At 39.4% G+C, this 19,362-nt stretch overlaps 1 long non-coding RNA gene across 1 annotated transcript; it reads right to left on the bottom strand.

Moving 5' to 3' along the window:
• Positions 1–345: 345 nt before the first annotated feature.
• LOC131512104 (uncharacterized) lies at positions 346–17,604 on the bottom strand. Its single transcript, XR_009261963.1, has 2 exons — positions 15,065–17,604; positions 346–1,062 (listed from the first exon to the last, which is right to left on the bottom strand). It is a non-coding gene; the product is annotated as an uncharacterized LOC131512104 (long non-coding RNA).
• Between the last annotated feature and the right edge of the window lie 1,758 nt (positions 17,605–19,362).

Below are 19,362 nucleotides of genomic sequence, written 5' to 3'. Positions count from 1 at the left end.
CTGGAGCCTGTTTCAGATTCTGTGTCTCCCTCTCTCTCTGCCCCAACCCACTCGCATTCTGTCTCTGTCTCTCTCAAAAATAAAAATAAACATTAAAAAAAGAATTAAAAAAAAAAAAGATTGATAGTATGTTAGACACATTCAATATTAGTGGGAGTACAAATTGATACAGGCTTGTTGGAGGGTAGTTTGGCAATATATCTATTAAAATTAAAAATACAATATTTCAGGGAATTTTGAATTAATATACTCATCCTCCTGCCAAAACCTCAGTAATTAATAGTTTTTTAAATATAAGTCAGTGAGTAAAAAAGTTCTGAATTTCAGAAGACAGACACCAGAAAAGTTTTTTAGGAAAGTCACTTTATTTTTTTCTCAAAATAACATTACATGTTCAGATAGTACACACTCTGGTTTCTCACCACTCAGATGGTAAGGTTTTCCTCTTTGACCATGGAGCAGATAGATGCAAGTCTTGAGGTTTATCACCTTGGCTATGACTTGGTGACTCATTCTCTTGATCTGACTCACTCCCCTCCTTTTGAACAAGATGATAGACAGGAATGGAATCCAGTAACAGCATTTCTTTTCTCATTTAGAGTACTGAAGGCAGCTTCCTCTATTCATTAGCAGAGGTATTACAAAGTAGCAGGCATGCAAAGATCCTTAAGACAGGAAGTAAATGTATGGGAAAGGACTTAGAAGGACACTTCCCATACTGCTATGCGGTGGAGGAAGATTGCCATGGTATGTCAAAGGGATGTTAAAGGATATCATATAATGTCTATGGTCACGTAATTTACATAAATTATCTCTTTGGACTGGAACAGACTAAGTCTTGCTGTGCCATCTGCCCTAGTACAGTTTAGTAAGTCCATTTGGTGTTTAAGTAAGGAAACACTGTGGTAAATGGCCAAGAAAGGCTCTTCCCCAGGAATGTCCCTCGCACCTGCATGTATCTTTAACTCAGCAAGTCGTCCTCTAAGAATTTATCAGAAAAAACATTTGCACATGTGTCCAAAGAAGCAGCTATACAGGTCAATGTTCATTGCTTCATTGTTTCTGGCAGTGAAAAATAAAAAATAAAAAGGGGCGCCTGGGTGGCTCAGTTGGTTGAGCGCCGACTTCGGCTCAGGTCACGATCTCACGGTCCGTGAGTTCGAGCCCTGCATCGGACCCCTGTGCTGACAGCCCGGAGCCTGTTTCAATCCTGTGTCTCCCTCTCTCTGACCCTCCCCCATTCATGCTCTGTCTCTCTCTGTCTCAAAAATAAATAAACGCTAAAAAAAAAAAATTAAAAAAATAAAAAATAAAAAATAAAAATAAATTTTAAATGCATTTTGGCTTGCACTGTAGAATATTTTACAGCAACTAAAAAAAGAATGAGGAGGATGTATGTACACTCACATAAAAGGATATCAACTTATTAAGTGGGGATGAAAAAGTAAGTTGCAAAATAGTATACAATCATTTAGACTAAACATATATTAATATTTAATATACGTTAGCATTCACATATTAATATACTCACACATATATATCTATTTTAGTAGATATACATTGCATATATAAAAATGCATGGGAAAAGTTTTAGAAGGCTGTTCCCACAGTACTAAACAATAGATGGTAGAATTGCTATGGAGTGGTAATGGGCATTTAAATATTCTTTGTATTAAAAATAAATAAGGTGTACCTGGGTGGCTCAATCAGTTAAGCATCCAACTCTTTATTTTGGCTCAGGTCATGATCTCATGTTTCATGAAATTGAGCCCTGCATTGGGCTCTGTGCCAACAACATGGAGTCTGCTTGGGATTCTCTCTCTTACCCTACCTGCTCATGATCCGTGATCTCTCTCTCTCTCTCTCTCAAAATAAAAAAAAATAAACTTTAAAATAAATAAATAATTTTATTTGTATCATTTTATTATTTTATACTGCAAATATCTTCATATAGTTCTTGGGTAATGAAACAAGTTTTTAAAAGAATTTACTTTTATAAAGAAGAGGAGAGGTTGGTTAAGATGAAAGGAGCTGGAGGAGAATGCCTGACCTGTGTCCAGGCCAGCAGAAAAAAGAGGTAGGAGATGGCCTGAAGTGAGGATCTGTGGGCAGAACTTGTAGGATTCATGCATTCATTTTGTTTCATTTCCAAAACTTTTATTATACACCTATCATATGGTAGGCATTGGGTAAGGAATATTCAGAAACGAAACCTATGATTTCCTGCTTTCTGAAGGTTCACAGAGAAGCAAGCAGACATTTATAGTGCAGTGAGATGAGCAGTAAGGCCTACTTAAGCCTGGTGAATCAGAAAAGTACAAAGGATGGAAGAAGCCAGCCATGTCCATCCAAGCGCAAGACTTGGCTTTCTGCTTCCCCCAGGGACCACCACAACCCTGTGTGTGTTGTATGTGTTATGTCAGGAATCATTGGACTTCAGGCAAAGTAGGATCTGTGCTGGGGATGAGTAACAAGGTCTCCTCCACAGCTAACAAAATGAGCTCTAATGAGATGGACAGCAGGATTTTAGTCCTTTAACCACCTCTCTCCACCACTACCATGCAGCTTCTATGATACTTACAATTCCTTTAACAGAAAATATCTTTCATTATTGAAGATTTGAAATTTTTAATGCAAATGCTATCTGAAAGCTATTCATACTAAAAAATACATAATTAAACTGTAGTCAATAAGTACAGAGCAAATTAATGAGAGACCAAATAAATGAAATCAGATCCTCCCGAGTTGTGATTGAAAGGAAAAAAAAAGTAACTGCTATAGCAGACTGATATTTCGATATTAACCAATGTATATTTCATTTTCTATATTTCCCGTTTGCTATGTGACCTTTTCCTCAACTTCAGGCAGCAGAGATTAGCTGTTTCTATGGCCTTGGGGAAGAAAGGTCACAAACAGACAACACAGAACTAAAGAGTCCATTTCTCTCAGCTTTTGAGTTTCAAACTAGATTTTAAAAATTCTTGGCATAACCAATTGGCTGTGAGAAAGGGTTTTGAGGATCTAAAGCTAAAATTAATGCTGTAACCATTTAATTTTGGAAGGATACGTGATATCGGAATGAGTTTTTCTCGCTGTATTAGTCTGCTGAGGCTGACTAATAGAATACCATGGATTGGGGGGCGCCTGGGTGGCGCAGTCGGTTAAGCGTCCGACTTCAGCCAGGTCACGATCTCGCGGTCCGTGAGTTCGAGCCCCGCGTCAGGCTCTGGGCTGATGGCTCGGAGCCTGGAGCCTGTTTCCGATTCTGTGTCTCCCTCTCTCTCTGCCCCTCCCCCGTTCATGCTATGTCTCTCTCTGTCCCAAAAATAAATAATAAAAAACGTTGAAAAAAAAAAAAATTTAAAAAAAAAAGAATACCATGGATTGGGTGGCTTAAACAACAGAAATCTATTTACCCATAGTTCTGGAAGCTGGACATTCGAAATCAAGGTGCCTGGCAGGGTTGGTTTCTGATGAGTTCTCTCTTCCTGGTTTACAGACTGATGCCTTCTCAGTGTGTCCTCACATGGTCTTTTTTCTGTTTGTGCTTTCCTGGTGCCTCTTCCTGTTCTAATATGGGCACCAATCTGGATTAGGGCCCCACCATCATGACCTCATTAAACATTAATTACCTCCCTTAAGGTTCTATCTCCAGATACAGTCACATCGGGGATTAGGACTTCAACAGATAAACTGGGGAGAGGGGAAAGGCAGCATACAATTTAGTCCATAACACTTCCTCAAACTTGTTACATGAGCTCTGTTCAAAACAAATATCATGTAATTAAAATTTTTCTAGTAGCCACATTTTTTCAAAAAGTAAACAGAAACAAGTAATATTAATTATAACACTGTCTCTTGTCTATTTCAGCATATCCAAAATATCATTTCAATGTATAAACTATAATGAGATATTTTATGATCTTTTCTTCATACTAAGTATTTGAAATTCGCTTCAGTACATCTCATTTTGGACTAGCCACATTTCAAGAGCTTAGCAACCACATGTGACTAGTGGCTATCATATTGGACAATGTAGTGTCAGATAATTCTCTAAGCTGAAGAGAGAAGTCAAATAAGAGAGCAAGAGAGAGTGGTCCCAAGAGATGGCTGATGTCCCAAGAGAAGGGGTTGAGAAGGAGTCATGATGACTGATAGAATTCCCAGGCAAATGTTGGGAATCTGAGAGCAGAGGGACCTGTGCTCACTTCTCAGGTGTTGACATGGTAAACAGAAAAAGGTAGAAGTGGCATCCAGATGTGTCTAATACAGCCCCCCCTCCCCCCTGACAAGTCTTCCACGGTGCCCATAGTCTCCAGAATGGCACATCCAACAATTTTCCAATCCCTAAGAAGGATGAAGACATGGCTCTGGGAGAGCCATCACAGTCAGGGAGCTACAGGTTTCCAGGACCAAAGATGATAGTAATGTCATAGACATAGCCATGAATGGCAGCCTGGAGGGCCATTAGTGTCCAAGAACCCAACACTTCACCCTATGTCCCTAGAACTTAGATGCCACTCTGGGGAGAGAGAAGGGAAAGGACAAAATTCTAAATTCATGGAGTCTACCAGAAATGATGAAAGAAACCAGAAATACACTTATCTGCAGTCTACTGAACTATATTTCTGCTATCAAGCAGAATGGATTCTTGAAATAGAAATTTAAGTTGAGTTACAAGTTAAGTTCAGTTTTGTGAAATAAAAACATAGGTCTAGCTACCCTGGACTCTGTGCAAAAGAGAACAGTAACTACCAAGAGAGTGAAAGCATCCCTCAAAGCACAACCAGCAGCTTTAAAGCCACCTGGCAAGATGCCTCCATCAAAGACCCATGCCTAGCTCAGCAGAGGGATTGTTGGCCTAGGAGGAACACCATGACTAAGTCTTTGCATGCATAATTCATTTGACCTGGCCTTTTTTTCCCCCCTCCGTTTCACACCTATTTCTTTTCTGCAGTCTCCATTCTGACTCCTGGAATTGTCCCTTCCTCTTTATGGGTGCTCCTGGGAAAACAAGGAATTAGCAGGGAGAGATTTTACAATTCCTGTGAAACTCCTGGATTTTGGTACTTGAGAGTAGAGATAGGACACAATAGAACACAGAGAATTTCTCTGTCTAGCTCTCCTTTTGATTTGATTGGCTTCTCCAACTTACACTCCCGGCTTCAAGATTCCCAGGTTTGTGGCTGGTTTTCTGCTTGACACAGACCTTGTTAAGACCTTTTTCCAGGGCCAGATTCCTTGGGTACCAAATTCAAGGAGGCATTCACTCTCTGGCTGCCCCTGAGACCAGGCACCTTCTTAAATTTTGCATCCCACATACTCACTGCCTCACCCTCACCTAGGCCCTGTCACTTTCTATTACCTAGAAATAAAACAGCTTCTGGCACCTGGCCTCTCCTGTAGTCTGTCTTTGTGGACAGCCTTGTTCCCACCTCAGTGTCCCAGGTCTCTCCCAAGCAACCACATCCCCCTGGAACAATGAAGAAATTGCAACACAGTCGCGGGTCAACTCCGAGTAACATCCACTGGGTGGGATAAGTAGAAATTTCTGGGAGAGCTTTTTCCCCCCCTTTAAATTGTAGAATTTGGACAAGAAGAGGCTTTAATAATCATGTAATTTTATGTGTCTGCTAATATTCTGGATTTTGAGACTTTTTGTTTGTTTTTTTGTTTGGAGATTCTCAGAAGTACTTTTAACGAAGGTATTTCTGTAATGGGTGATTTAGAAAGGAAAAGTCATTCCCAGGACCGTTACCAGTTGGGAAGACCGTCAAATTCATACAACCAAGTCAGTCCCAAACTGGAGCCCCCAGTAGTCAGTGACACAATAATCAGAGCATTGGTAATAAAAGAGTCATAGTTAGACCAATATGTAGTGGACCCATTTATGTTTCTCTGATTGGATTCAAGCAAATATCTCCCTGACCATAAGGATTGGATGGGACCAAAAGAAATATGAAAATAAATAATTCAAAGTTAAAATTATGAAATCTCCAGGGGACCAGTTTGAAAGAACCAAAATAAGTCAAGTAGAGTATGTAATTCTATATCCATGTTACATTAGAGACTGACATATTATTGCTCAGGGAGTCTAGTATAGCAGTTTTCCTCCAAACACTAGCAACTGGGCTCTATATTTAGCTAAGTAAGTTTCTCAATCCTAGGAAATCCATTCAAACATGACAGTAATGAGTGAGCAGTTTTTTAACATCTATCTACTCTATATATTATGATCTAATAACGTTCAGGACTTGCAACCTTCAAAGTATTTTGTAGTTACTTGATAAAATATCCTTCACCAGCCACCTAAGTCTATAAATTACAACATTAGATTGGTGAGTATCTGATACACCTAGTAATTCTGGATCCCCAGTCCAATGACTACTGCATATGGACTGCCTCACTCCCTGTGCCAAGAAATGAGTCAATTAACTAATCTGGTGACAGAAACAACATTTTATTAATTCAACTTTTTCCTTGTTCTATAAAGACTAAAGTGCATCACACTAGAGCCATCAAACAGAAATGTTTGAATTTGTGTTTACACTTTAGATATACATGTTAAGTTTCTCAGCTGCATAAATTTATTTTCACTGATTCCAGATTTCCCAAAAAATCTGACCTTCCATAAATATTTTCAAAGACATAATTTAATTCAAAAGATTAAATAAAACTAGTCGTAAAATAGCATCATAATTAAGAAAACATTCTTAGCAGACAGTTCAGAGAAAAATCATCTGCAAGGAAGACTGCCAATATTTGTCAAGTAATGAAATTCTCTGTCTTCCAAATTATACTTCAGAGAAATTAGCAAATATCTCATCTGTAAAATTACCAATAAATCAACCTAAAGATTATTGCTCAGATTCTACCTAATAAAACAAACTAGTGCTTCTGTTCCTGGAGTTTTATTTTTCTGCTCCTAAATGAACAGGATGACACAGCTTCTTAAATAAACTCTGTTGGTGCTCATTTCCTTTGTAGCTATCAAAATTATTGTCAAATTGTCACATGACCTAATATGAAATTTTAAATAAAGTTGGCATTTCATTTATAATATGCTGGAGAGTCTGCTTCTTAACTACAAATTCAAAGCCTCATGAAATCAAATATAAAATGCCATGGTCTTATTTATTAGCCATACAGCAAAGATTCACTACCTTCTCTTAACTGTATTATTTTTCATCCAAATCAAAGACATTTTCAGCTTAGTCATCAGAAAGGTTAAAAGATGGAAGCTCCTCTGGCCAAGAGTGAGCAATAAAGTGAATTTTAAAATATTGATTTAAAAACAGGGGCCATGTTCAGGTGGATCTGGCTAGAAGTCAAATACAGGAGGACTTCCATTTCTGGGGACAGCAGCAACTTTTCTCTCACATTTATTTACCATCAAGCCTTATGTTAACACAAGAATTTGAGACAGCAAACCAAAATAGTAGCAAGGAAGTCTATTGTACATAAAATAGCATTGTGTCTCTTATTTTAAAATCAGTGCACAAATTAGGGGGCTCCTGGGTGGCTCAGTCAGTTAAGTGTCCAACTTCGGCTCGGGTCTTGATCTCCCGGTCTGTGAGTTCGAGCCCCGCGTAGGGCTCTGTGCTGACAACTCACAGCCTGGAGTCTGCTTTGGATTCTGTGTCTCCCTTTCTCTCTGCTCCTCCCCCACTCACACTCTGTCTCTCTCTCACAAATAAATAAACATTAAAAATTTTTTTAAATCAGTGCACAAATTAAAGATAAGGATGGAGAGCTAAAGCAGCTTTTTATCAATTAACTCAAGGACAAATACTTGAAGAGTAATTGGAAAATAAGGTGAGTCAATTCTGGGTAATAAATTGGAACTCTAGGGTTTTTTTGTTTTTGTTTTTGTTTTTTTTTAAGGCACTTCTATCACTGATTTGTTTGTGAAGTGGGTTTTCTGCAATCATAGGATGAGTGCAACTGTTAAATGTTATCATCCAAGGAGCAGAGTTTCTGTCCTAAAATCGAAGACTGCTTCAGCTCTCCCTTGGCTGTGTCTGCAGAAAGTCACTGTGTCACTCTGGCCAAGGTAATTAATGTATCTACATCTTATTTTGCGTGTCTGTAAAATGTTGGTCTCCCAGACTAGAAAAATGTATTTGACAATAATTATAAAAGGCTTTGCAAGTCTGATGTGCTAGTTGCATGCTAATAATAATGATTACAAATGAGGATCCTTCAAAAGAAGCATAGAGAAAAAAGGAAACTACTTTGGGGTTCACTTGAGAATGATTGAGACCCAGAAAGAAAGTGATTCAAATGTTCATAAGCCGCTAGGGATTCAGGGGGAGCAAACTCTTCTTTACCTCATTTCAAAAAGCTACATGGGAAAAACAGAATATAAAGGGAATTATTTATGCCCTAAATAATGATGCCTTCCACTAATGCCAGTGTATATGCATGTGTGTGTGTGTATGTGTGTGTGTGTGTAAGTGTAAAATGACTACATTTTAGTTAATATTATATTTTAAACTTTATTTGGAAAATCACCTCTATTCTCTAAGTGACTTTGCTCTTTTTGACCACATCATTATTAGTTTTGATAATTTCACAAGAACTGTTATAACAGGAATATCAATATTAATTAATTCCAGTTAGAGAGCTATGCAAAAATAGGTTGGGATTGAAGGAGTGTGGACTTTGGAGTCAGACAGACCCAAGTTAGGAAACTGGCTCTGCTGCTTGCTTGCTGGCTTCATGGCTTTGGACAAAATACTTAACCTCCTGAGGCTCAATTTCCATGCCTGTAAAACAATCAACAATACTTCCGGCATTGGGCTGTTGTTGAGGATTACATAAGATTATGTTTGAAAAGTAACCTATTCAGAGCCTGGCTGTCCATTAGTCAGTTAAAAATAGTAACTGTTCTCTTTTAACTGCATGCTGTACCTACATGAGCCTAAATGATCCCATTTGAGACAATCTTGCCCAGCAGTTGATTGGCATTTAGAAGCAGATCAAGACTTCTATCACTGCAAGTGCTATCAAGAACTCTTAGGCACAGTTGTTCTTCTCATGATAGATTCTAGATTAGTACTTCGTGAATTTTACATGGGATCCCCATTTTGTCAGTTTTCTCAACGCAGTATCATTTTTGTGTGTGTGTCTGTATGTGTGTGTATAAACATACACACATATAGTAAGTACATATATGTTTATTATTATTTTTTTGATAGAGAACCACTGACAGCTTGTGGAATATTTCATTATTTTCAGGATCTTACAGATAGGAAATCTGAGCTTAACAACTTTTCTTCACAGATGAGGAAACCAAGGCCCAGAGAGTTTGGGCATGTTCAAAGTCACACAGTGCTAGACTTGTGAAAACTCTACCAATCTAATGTTCTTTTAGTGCCTTTAAATAAAACTTAAAAAACATATTACTGCTTAAAAAAAAAAGTTTTCTGATCAGAGATTTTACATGTCCCCTTGGCAGAAATCATATGTTATCATTTTGTTCACACAGGAGTTAGCAGAATTCTTTGGAATAGTGAGTGCACAATACATATATTTCAAATGAATTAATGGATTTTTCTTATGGCTATAGTGTGTGTGTGACTTTTTCTTTTGGGAAGTATAGTTCAACAAAATTGGATTTTGTTGTATATAATGGTTACAAATTATTCTAAGTTTATGATGACATAAGCAAATGAATAATGGAACAGTTATCTGGAATTTTAAAAAATTATCTGGCATTTTATAAAGGAAGACTGGCTGCCAGCATGGATGATACATACTAAAAGCACCTTATTCTAAAGAGTGAACGTTATGTTTCTGTACTTAAATGAAACAGTTGCCTGAAAAATTTTACATTTCTTTTCCTATCTACACTGAGTCTTAAACTATATCTCTGTGAGGTCACCCATCTTGATGAAAACAGGAAAATAAGAAACCATCAAGATGTTGATATAATCACAGCATAAATGAAAAACTAAGCATACAACTGCAATCGGAAAAGTTATACCTATTGACTTGTGTCACAATATTATATTTACATAGTAAATTCACATAGTGGAGCCATTCCAACTGTTGCAAGACTGAGCAGCCTCTCACATTCATGATTTTGAAGATAATGTGGCAACATGAGGAAAAATGACTGTGTTTTAATATTTCACTAGGAAATCAGTATTCACTGTGACACAATTTTATAGAAAAGAATTCTGCAATGAAAAGGGACAAAAAGGAGATATACCAAAATAACAACAGTAGCTGTGTTAGGGTGGTGGCAATATGAGTACTTCTTTCTTATTCCTAGTTATATTACCTCTATAACAAAAAAAGAAATTTACAAATGCACAGAAAATGAGTTCTATAAAAGAAAGTATAGTAAACATCTGGTATTTGTAGCAGTCCTAAATTTTTTGAAACCACCCCACATTTTGACAGCTTCCCACATGTGACTTCTGTCTTCCCAAAGTAAATTCTAAAATTAAACATTTCCTGGGGCACCTGGGTGATTCAGTTGGTCAAGCTTCCGACTCTTGATCTCTGCTCACATCATGATCTCAGGTTCATGGGACTGAGACCACATAGGGCTCTGTGCTTGACAGCACGATCCTACTTGGGATTCTACCTTTCTCTCTCTGCTCCTTTCCCACTCGCATGTGCGTGTGCGTGCACGGTTCCTCTGTCTCCCTCTCCCCCCATTCTCTCTCTCTCAAAATAAATAAATAAACTTAAAAAAATTAAATTAAACACTTCCTAATCTCCCTTGCCTCTGAGTCTAGGGTGAATTTCTAGAACTTAGTTTTCTGGCTCTCCATTGCACATATCAGAAACTACCTGAAGAACAGGTAGTGTCCAGATAACCATTCTGCCAGCACAGGTGACTTCAATGTCATTGTTCGGGGGGGTGGGGCAACAGTGGGAGCAGTAGCTTCCCCATTGCAACAAAGACAGTTAGATTCTAGGTGGTAGCTCGGCCTGGCACCTGTTCCTCCAGTCTTTCCAATGATTACCTGGATTTTCAGATTTCCCTTAATAAGTCCTTTCTCATTTAAGTGATCTAGAGTTGATTCTTTTGTCTATATCTAAGAATGCTAACAGATAGAAAAGTGGGACTGGAATCACCTGGGAAACTGGAATTCACCTGAGAAAAGGTGAATGAGGGGTAAAGCAATTAATGAGAAGATCATTCTGAACTTGAAAAGAACACTGTGATCAAATAAAAGATCTTTAACATTTAAATACTGTGTAGAAGAGAGCTTCCCCACTGATCCAAATAGGAGTTGGATGTAATGTGAGCAAGAAATAAACCTCTGTTACGTCAGGCCACTGAGATTTGTGAGTTAATTTGTTACCATGGCATAGCCATGATAAATACACAATGGAATCTAAAATGGGATGTGTTTAATGATCAAAATAAATAAGTATATAAATTCAAAAGTTTTGTATGGCTAGGAAACATTTTATCTAATAAAGCTACATCAAATAAAGAACGGATTCAGGATTTGTCATCGTTTTGCATCAAGTAAAGATATCTGGGCTTACCTGAAAGCAACAACAACGTAACACATTATAAAAAAAAAATGTAACACATTATAAGAAACTTCAAATATTAAATGATCTTAAAAACAACAGATAGGTTATGCTTTTCAATTCTTACACTACAAAAGGTAGAATTTGTGATGCATATTTCCTTAAAATAATCCTCCAAAAGCCATATACAATAGTAAAAAAGCAAACCATATTTACTTATTGTGAGATTCTTGATTGTCTGAAGAAAGAAGTGTGAGAAAATTGCTAACAGGATTTGTTGAAATTGCTTCCAGCAAAACTAAAGGAGACGTAAATGCTACTCTCACTTGAACACATTCATCAATGTCTACTTGCTTTTGCAGCCCTTTTCCTTTTCAAATGTCTATCTGGACTGTACCACAATACTTTTTCTACTCAGTAGTAAATGACCTTTATTTCATAAAATGTGTGGTGTTCTTTCACCTGAAATAGCCACTGACAAGGTTATTTTTTATTTGTCCATTATACCCTGCACCACCCTGACTGCACTAAGCGATCTGGGCCACTGAGCCAACACTGGCAGAAGGAATCATCATCACAGTTCTGTAGTTTGAATATTCTCAATGTTCAAATGCCCTAATAAATGATCCTTTACTGTGTCTTAAAGAGTGTAAAGGGTTTTTGTTTTGTCTATGGCACAGAAGATCAAATAAGAGAAAATGGGATTAAAGTAGGAGAGATTTCTATTAGACATAAAGAAGAATTTCCAGACTGCCAGAGTGAAAAAAAGACTGGAATGGATTATTGAGGAGGAATGCCTGGTCTTTTGTCACATACCTCATTAAGAAAGACTAACTTTTCATAAAGGCAGAAGACTAGGTCAGATACTCTCCCACAGTCCTTTCTAGTTCTGTGGTTTTATGATCATAAAATCAGTATGATCATAATAGCACATCAGAATTATCTTGGTTTCTCTGGCTTTCATTTATATCATTCGTTGTCTCTCCTATTTGCCATTGACTGGTATTGCTGGGGGATGATCTATGCCCCTTCCCTGCCAAGTGAACACACACATGCACACCACAGAAGGAGGGTCAGATAATTCTGAACTCGAGTATTTCCATAGACAGATTCCAAACTGTATGACTGTGGTAGAGGAAAGAAGTACACCACTGCCCTCCTTATCAAACCGATTCATCCCTGAGCATGGTCCATGAGCATAGGCCTCACTGACCATCCTTTGAGGTTGTTCCCCCATGGATGTTCCCATGGGGATGGAAAGCATCCCCATAGATGCCTTATCTGTCATCATACCACCCTCTTCTCCCCCACCCCTATGATGCTCTCACTTTGTTTCTCCCTCTGTGTGGCCCCCACCTTCCCTCTTCAGCAGTGGCCCTTCGCCAACACCATCAAGCTTTTGCCCTCTTCCTGTGACCTGGAAGTCCTTTCAGTCCCTGCCATAAGCAGGAGTCACCACCTTTCTTTGTTCTACTTGTTCCTGCTGCTGGATGGGAAAAGAGGGAAGGTCTATGGCCTGAAGGTAGACATGTGGTCAGAAAGACATGGGCTGCTGAGATTTCTTTTCTATTTCTAACCCCCCACCCTCACCACTTCTCTGCTTTGGCCATTTCATTTAAAAATTCAAACATCTTGCATCAGATTATTAATCTTCTTCCAGTACTTCTCAACACATCCATATATGGGAGTCATATTTGCCTTGCTAATATAACGTATTATTATCAGTCAAAGAGAACCATTTTTCTCCCAACTTTGTATAACATTGCATGACCCTCTTTTATTAACTAGTCTTGGGACTAGCCATTGCCCTCTTCTAAGAGTCGAAGGCAAGGCAACCATGCCACATGTGTAAGGTATTATGTAAGCTGCAGAAGTCAGCAAACTGTGGCTTGTGGCCTGTGAGCCACATCCAGCCCACTGCCCATTTTATAAGTAAAGTTTTATTGGACACATCCATGCCCATTAATTTACCTATTGTCTATGATTGCTTTTGCTCTACAACAGCAAAGTTGAGTAGTTATAGCAGTGACCATATGGTCTGCAAAGACTAAAATATTTACTCTATGGCTCCTATTTTCCCAACCCCTGATAGAGTGTATCACATTTACAAGGAAGGTCACCTCAACCTAAAAGATTGCTCTGAGCTGCTGATTTAAGGGGTTTGGATTGTTTCTTCTTCTTTTTTCTTTGAATAGGAGATTTATCCTTTTGAGAAGTGCATCTTTCATTTTTCTTTCCCTATATCCTGCTTGCCTTTATTGTAGCTAAAAGAGTTATCGTATTTAAAATGACAGACTCTATCAAATCAACATTTGTCATTACCAAATGTTTAACTTAGATGGGGAAGTTCACAAACTTAAAACCTTGGAGTGTCTCGGGACCCCCTTCCCTCATCTCTCTATCCATATCCAGCTAGTCACTAAGTTCTATTGAGTCTACTTTCTAAATGTCTCCAGCATTAATCCCCCTTTCTATACCCTACTTAAAGACCTTATCTCTTATAGAACTCTATCAGTGGCCTCCTCCTCACTCTCCCAGCCTCCAAGCCATCCAACCCCCACCAAGTCATTCTCATTTTATGCATAGTGCTCACTCACCCTCCCCAAACCCTCACCACAGGTACAGCTCTTTCCACCCACACTAATCATTCTCACCACATGCCTACCACTATTCTCAGAATTAGGGCTTCTAGATTATTAAATGGCACCACTGTTTACCTAGTCATGCAAGCCAGGAACCTAGGAACCATCTTTGATCTGTCATTTTCCTTCATATTCCACACCTAATTAGTCACCAAGGCCTGTCAGCTCTATCCCCTAAAATTTACAGTCATTCTAACAGAGATAAAGAGTTAAAATGACACATTCCCGGCCCAAGTTAAGTATCAACTGAAAAGTAAACACAGAAGTCACACAAACATCAATCAAAAGATGGCCTTTAAAAAATTTTTTTAATAAAAAAATTTAAAAAAAATTTTTAATGTTTATTTTTGAGAGAGAACAAGAGACAAAGCACAAGCGAGGGAGGGGCAGAGAGAGAGGTAGACAAAATCCAAAGCAGGCTCCAGGCTCTAAGCTGTCAGCTCAGAGCCCGACACAGGGCTTGAACTCACAAACCGTGAGATCATGACCTGAGCTGAAGTCGGACGCTTAACTGACTGAGCCACCCAGGCACCCCAATATGACCTTTTTTAAAATATTTTTTTACATTTATTTTATTTTGAGAGACAGAGCACACACAAGCAGGGGAGGGGCAGAGAGGGAGAGAGAGAATCCCAAGCAGGCTCGTTCTGTCAGTGCAGAATCCGACATGGCTCAATTCCATGACCTGTAAGATCATGACCTAAGTGGATATCAAGAGTTGCATCCTGAGCCACCCATGCACTCTAAAAAGATGACCTTTATCTTTATCAGTGAAAGAGCTGTTATTGATGACTCATGCTATCTGCAGGTTGAATGCATCCAAAAATTGTGAACCTGTGAGCTTTCCTACCCAGTCACAAGCTGTGTGGGCCACCTTAGACCCCCTGTGCAGGGCAGAGAGCTGCTCTTGGAATACTCACAAAATGCAAAAACAGGGTGGAACACATGTGTGCAGCAGGCAGGCAGATCTCCAGGAGCCAGGAGGAGGGAGACGGTGGAGGAGCCTGCTGGCTTGGCCAGCACTGATCATGCAGGCAGTGGCAGTAAGTCTGACAAGTTCTGGGAGGAGTGAGTGATGATGAGGAAAGACCAGAAAGTCATGGGAAAAAAGATTCCCCTCCTCCAACGTTCTCCACATTTTTCTTCTCTTACTCCATTTAGTTTAACCATTAACCAGTGGTGTGGCTGCCCTCTGGAGACAAAGTTAACAATCTACCTGGGCAGTCCTCGTCCCCCACTTTCAAAAGACTATTCCCCCAACACCAGCTGCAACTCTTCCGGGATGCTGGTGGGCAGTGTTTTATTTTTAACTCCAGAAGGCTCTAAAATGGGTCAGAATAACACATTAATTAAATTAATTCTAAAACCTGCATCCAAGGCTAAAAATTCTTTCTATATTCTATTTCCCTTCCCAAATTATTCCAGCCACATTGTCCAATGTAGTTTATCAAAGGTTTGGCAAAGAAATAAAATAACAATATAACACATTTCATAAAAATGTCATCAACATACAAAGTCCTAAATTTAATCTTAACTGCCTTTTTTAATGGATTTTCCTGGGAGGAAATTGAAGTTAAAAATTAAATTCCATGCAAATTAGTCCAAAGATTTCAGAGGTCAAAAGAATTAAAATGCAAAATCACGTTCTCTTGCACTTGTAAGTCAAAGATCCAAAGAAATTGAAGTCCAGACTTCATCCTCTCTGATTTCTTATTTCTGTCTACTCTCAGCTAGAAGGGTCTTTGCTGCCAAGTAGAGCTGGGGTGTCTTTGGCAGCTACAAGCTGGGCTATGTTCTGTGGAATGGATATAGATCCTCTAGGGTGCATACTGACTGCGTCTCCAGGATGTCCTGTATTTAAAGGCTCCAAGACTTAACAACACAAAAGACTATCACAGCAACCCCCGAAACCACCAAATCTAGAAAAACAACTCAATCGCGTTATCACAAGTAGGATGATGTTTCCAGAGCCCTGAGTTAGTGTCACTAAAGACCCTAACAGAGGGATGCCTGGATGGCTCATCAGTTAAGCGTGCAACTTCAGCTCAGGTCATGATCTCACAGTTCATGAGTTGGAGCCCGGTGTTGGGCTCTGTGCTGACAGCTCAGAGCCTGGAGCCTGCTTTGGATTCTGTGTGTGTATCTCTCTCTGCCCCTGCCCCTCTCGTGCTCTGTCTCTCTCCCTCTCTCTCTCTCACAAATAAATAAACATTAAAAAAAATTTTTTTTTTAGATCCTGGCAGAGATTCAATAGTAGTGGACAAAAGGAAGTGACATCAAGAAAATATCTTAGTTTAACCTCTTCATGATGCCAGTGAGTCCAGGCTAGTTATCTGAAGTATCTGGTATCTGAATTTACACGGAATCAGGTTCAAACTCCCATCTGGGAGTTCATTTTGACGCTATGTAGTGTCATATAGGAGGGGTGCTGAGGCTCTGCTGATAGTCTTCTTTTTAAGATAGTAGCATTTGGGACGTTACAATCTTGCAAAGTTAGAAATTTGCGTTGATGGCAGCCCGAATCACCAGACTTTGTTTGACATGCCCCTGCCTTTCTACATGTTCATAATCTCTGATTTCCTGTTTTCCCTTAGCTCATGTTTCTGGCATCCCTATGCCGAACTAAGTGTAGGCCTCATCAACAACTCATGAGCAGGACTTTTTTGTCCTACACCACAGGAAGCGCTTCTATAGCTTCTTGATATTAAATTGCTTAGGATTATAAAATCTCTCTAGGAAGGAGACTTTTGCTTAGTTGTCATATTTGATTCAGCTGAAGAGTTACTCTTAGATTCCTGAACCAGATTATTGTTGATGCTTCAGAGCTTATGTTTCTCGTGGTCTGTAGGAATCAATTCTTCCCCCAATGGGTTCCTTGATTCGCTGTTTCCTCAACTTTGGTATATTCCAGGTCTTGAACAGCATTTGCATCTGGGACATCTTTAACTGATGCACTAGTATATGCCTATACTGCTTCATTCCCCTCTGCCATTACCCTGCTGCTGCCACAGAGGCTGTAGAATCTCTAAAAGTTTAACCTACGTCTTAAATTGAATCCTCTCCTTTATTAACACACACAGGGCTAAAATTGAGGGCCTTCCTTTCTTTATTTTCTCTTTGCCTTCTGGCCCAGAAAATAGTTTTTCTAGCATATTCCTCTGGCATTTGATGTATAGATGATCCCTTAGTGAGGGATATGAAATCCATAATTTCTAAGGCAACCAGAAGCTTCACTGTGTAAACAAACCTTGGCCACCTTCTCCTGCCCATGTTGAATAGTTGCACTTGGAAGATATTTTCCCATCAAATCAACATCTAATCTGGGCCTGGGGGCACCTGGGTGGCTCGATTGGTTGAGCACCCAACTCTTGATCTCAGCTCAGGTCTTGGTCCCAGGGTTGTGGGATCGAGCCCCACATCGGGCCCTGTGCTGACAGCATGGAGCCTGCTTGGAATTCTCTCTTTCCCTCTCTCTCTCTCTGCTCCTCCCCCCCCCCCCAATAAATAAATAAACTTAAAAAAATTTATAATCTGGGCCTGGACTCTATCGATTATTATTCTGTTTGACTTCCATTTTTATGTTTCATCTCTGACGAGCCTTCCCTTAGAATGCCAATTCCATAAGTTTCTCTGACATGTGCCCTCAAGGTATAGGCAGGACCTACTTGCCACCTGTATTAACTGTCTGTCTCTGAATCAAACTCATGTAACAGTGACTTGAATATATTATGCTTATCTTCCTGGTCTTCCCCTCTCAAATCTGTCCCCATTCTTTGTGACTACTTGGTAGAACCACCCCAGTCTTCAAAAGGTTATTCTTCAATGCTTTTAGTGTGGATTCTTCATCTGTTCTTTTCAGAGGAGCCTCTCTGTTCATTCTTGAATTTGGTTTCTTAGGAGCAGGGACTCAGAGATTTTACCTCTTTTTTTTTTAATGGGCCTAATCATGACTCCTAAACTAATAATAATTAAAAACATCTTTACCTTTTCTAATACCCTTGTTATGAACAATCAGCCCCCCCCCCCCAGTATACCTCCTATTCCTTTGGCATATATCCTTTCTTGTTGCCAAGAGCTTATGTTGATCTTCCTATATGTCCAGTCTCTCCACTGAACTCTCATTCTGTTTCTACTGTGGATTGTTTGTGTCCTCCCCAAATTCATTTTAGATCCTAATGGCCAATAAGATGGTGTTTGGAAGTGGTCATCTTTGGGAGGTGACTAAGTCGTGAGGATGGAACTCTTCTAAGTGAGCTTAGTGCCCTGTCAAAAAAGGCCCCGGAGAGCTCTCTTCCACCATGTGAGGTCATAGTGAGAAGATGGCAGTCTATGGACCAAGAAGCGAGCTCTCACCAGACACCAAATTTGCCAGTGCCCTTATCTTGGACTTCCCAGCAATCAGAACTATAAATTTCTGTTTTTATAAGCCACCCAGTCTATGGCATTTTGTCATAGCAGTCTGAACAAAGAGAGTTTCCTTTAAAAGTTTTTGCTCTTATAGTCAGACTAAACCATAAGTTTCAAATTTCTCCTTTGTTGTCTGAAGAGACTTCATTACTGGGGATGGAGGGCCCAGGCACAGGCCTTTGAGTTGTTTTTGTACCTCAATTCCCAAAATAGCACATTCTCTTTACTTTAAGAGTTCCCATTCCTGTATATGAGCTTATTAATAAGATTTGGCATATTTTTATCGGTGAGATTCGCAGTTTGGATCTCCAAAATCTGTAGCCATGGTCAGGACTGGTGTAGTAAATCCAGAGCCACTTGAAGCTACATGATAAAGCTGATTTTTAAGTCTGTGGATGAGCCACATGAATATTAGTTGTGCCACAATTTTCTCTCTTGGGCTCAAAACAATATAAAGTATAATATTTCAGACAGTTGACCTAGCACTGCATACTTAGAGCTGCCAATGATGATGTAAAGCCAGAACCTTTTCTACCATCCAAGTTATTGTCATCTCTTGCCTGGAGACAAGAGATAGTCTTGTCTGCGATAGTTCCCAGCTCATCTCCCTGCCACCATTTTTGCTCCCTAATAGTGTATCTTCCACATAGCTGCCAGAGTAGCCTTATATAAGGTCACTAAAAACTTATATGAGGTCAAAAAAAAAATCAAGAAATGAAAAGAGGGGCGCCTGGGTGGCGCAGTCGGTTAAGCGTCCGACTTCAGCCAGGTCTCGATCTCGCGGTCCGTGAGTTCGAGCCCCGCGTCAGGC

This window comes from Neofelis nebulosa, chromosome 5, assembly GCF_028018385.1.
Source record: "Neofelis nebulosa isolate mNeoNeb1 chromosome 5, mNeoNeb1.pri, whole genome shotgun sequence".
Lineage (NCBI taxonomy): Eukaryota > Metazoa > Chordata > Mammalia > Carnivora > Felidae > Neofelis > Neofelis nebulosa.
This window is presented reverse-complemented; position numbering and strand designations above follow the sequence as displayed.